We start from the raw sequence: 2,481 nt of genomic DNA, 5'->3' as shown, positions 1-2,481 counted from the left end.
CGGCCCCAGTGTCGGGATCACCTGGGGATCGAATCAGGGCTCAGACACTTAGCACCCACCCAGAAACGCCTGGCCGTGTAACCTTGAGCAAGTTACTTAACCCCAATTGCTTAGGGGTGGCCAGGTGGCTCAGTGAGTAACAGCACTGGCCCCAGTGTTGGGATGACCTGGGGATCGAATCCAGGCTCAGATACTTAGCACCACACCCAGAAATAACTGGCCATATAACCTTGAGCAAGTTACTTAACCCCTATTGCTTTTTAAAAAAAAAAAGAAAAATATGAATTGTTCTCAGACCATGGAAGAGCTCATAAAGGATTCTGGAAATCAAGCAAGATAAGTAGAGGAAAAATTAGAAAGAGAAATGAGAGTGATGCAAGAAAATCATGAAAAATGAGTCAACAGTTTGGTGGAGAAACAAAAAGAAAATACTGAAGAAAATAACACCTTAGAAATGGACTAGGCCAATTGCAAAAGAATTAAAAAAGTCATTGAGAAGAATGCCTAAAAAAGCAGAATTAGCCACATGGAAAATGAAGTCCAAAAGCTCACTGAAGAAAATAATTAAAAATTAGAACGGAGCAAATGGAAGGGAATGATTTTATGAGAAATCAAGAAATTATAAAATAAAACCAAAAGAAGGAAAAAATAGAAGACAATGTGAAATATCTCATTGACAAAAACAACTAGCCTGGAAAATAGACCCAGGAGAGATAATTTCAAAATTATTGGATTACCTAAACACCATGATCAAAAAAAAAAAAAGAGTCAAGTCATCATCTCTCAAGAAATTATCCAGGAAAACTGCCCTGGTATTCTAGAGCAAGAGGGTAAAATAGAAATCAAAGGTATTCACTTATTGCTTTCTGAAAGAGATTCCAAAATAAAAATTGCCAGGAATATCATAGCCAAATTCCAGAGTTCCCAGGTCAAGGAGAAAATATTGCAAGCAGCCAGAAAGAAATAATTCAAGTATTATGGAGCCACAGCCAGGATAACATAATACCTTCTACATCAAAAGTTCAGAGGACTTGAAATATGATGTTCCAGAGGGCAAAGGAGCTAGGATTAGAGCCAAAAATCACCTACCCTGCAAAACTGAGTAAATGGATATTCAGTGAGATAGAGGACTTTCAAGAATTCTTGAGGATAATACCAGAGCTGAATAGAAAATTTGAGGGTGTGTAGGAAGAGAGGAAGGAGAGAATTTGGAAATCAGAGTTTTAAAGGTGATTGTTAAAAATTGATTTTACATGTAACTAGAGAAAAATAAAAATAAAATACTAAAAAAAGATATAAAGCACAAAATAAATTAGAGAGGGACATTTCTCTCTATCCTCCCTGGAGGCTTCTGAGTGAATTAGGATAATTCTGAGTTGCTGAATAAGAGTAGAAGCTGGTCTCTGTTTCTTGTTTCTTATCTTTTCCTAATTTCAGGGGGAGTATCCAGAGATGGAATTGACTAAGATATGATTTTGTGAAGTTCAAAATGTCAGAACATCCATTAGAAATTTCCCTGGATAAACAGAGGCCCAGAGAGATTGCATCATTAAGGTCACACAGCGAGGAAGTTAAAGAGATGGAAATTTGAACGAAGGACCTCCAAAATCATACCCACCACACTGGGCTGTTTCCCATGGCTCCCAGGGATCAAGGCTGCATCCTTGGGCTCAGGTACAATCCTGAGAACCTGGCCATCCTAGAGCGGTATGTAGAGACCCAGGCCAATTAGAACGCTTATAACTTGGAAGCCAACTCTGGCTGTGCTTAAGCTATACCAGCTCAACCCGGCCTTCTTCCAGACCACAGTAACAGCCCAGATTTTCCTGAAGACCCTCACCAATCTCCCCCACACAGACTTCACTCTGTTCAAGTGCATGATTGACCAAGTTCTTCAAGAAAAGCAACCCATCAGGCAGATCCTGAACTTGGGAGACTTGCTGGAGACCTGTCATTTCCAAGCTTTCTGGCATACCCTAGATGAGAACATGGATCTCCTTCTACTTAATTGAATCACAAACTTTGAAGAATCCATGTAAAAATTTATCTGCCATATTATGGGCATCACATATTGACATATTGACCACTGGCTGCTGGATGAGATGTTGGGAGATCCGTCAGACAACCAGCTGAAAGGGCGGATGAGCAAGTATAGTTGGAGCTCCAACGAGGCAGGGAAGGTCTTCGTTTGCAGCCAAGAAGAAAATATCAAGCCCAAGAACATAATGGAAAAGATAGACTTTGAGTGTTTCCAGCATCATGGCCTACTCCCAGTAACTCCTGCCCCATATCTCCTGTTTTCTGCCTTCTGTTTCCCCTTACATACAGCCAGTTAAATAAAAGCCCTTTACTTCTAGAAAAAAAAAAAGAATTTTCCCTGAAAATTAGAGTGGGTAGCACAGTTCACCTAAATTGGTATCAGGAGTAGCCCAGTGGAGGTGTCAGCAAACAACAAAGTGACCCACTTTACACAGGTGTAAT

At 40.1% G+C, this 2,481-nt stretch overlaps 1 pseudogene; it reads left to right on the top strand.

The window, feature by feature from the left end:
• Positions 1 to 1,764: 1,764 nt before the first annotated feature.
• LOC138155085 (eukaryotic translation initiation factor 3 subunit K pseudogene) lies at positions 1,765 to 2,277 on the top strand (annotated as a pseudogene).
• Positions 2,278 to 2,481: the final 204 nt, after the last annotated feature.

The sequence above is a fragment of the Petaurus breviceps genome, unplaced genomic scaffold, assembly GCF_028583685.1.
Source record: "Petaurus breviceps papuanus isolate PSGF00001 unplaced genomic scaffold, PetGlider_PUasm1.0 91133, whole genome shotgun sequence".
Lineage (NCBI taxonomy): Eukaryota > Metazoa > Chordata > Mammalia > Diprotodontia > Petauridae > Petaurus > Petaurus breviceps.
Note: the sequence above shows the minus strand (reverse complement) of the source record. Positions and strands in the feature narration are given on the sequence as shown.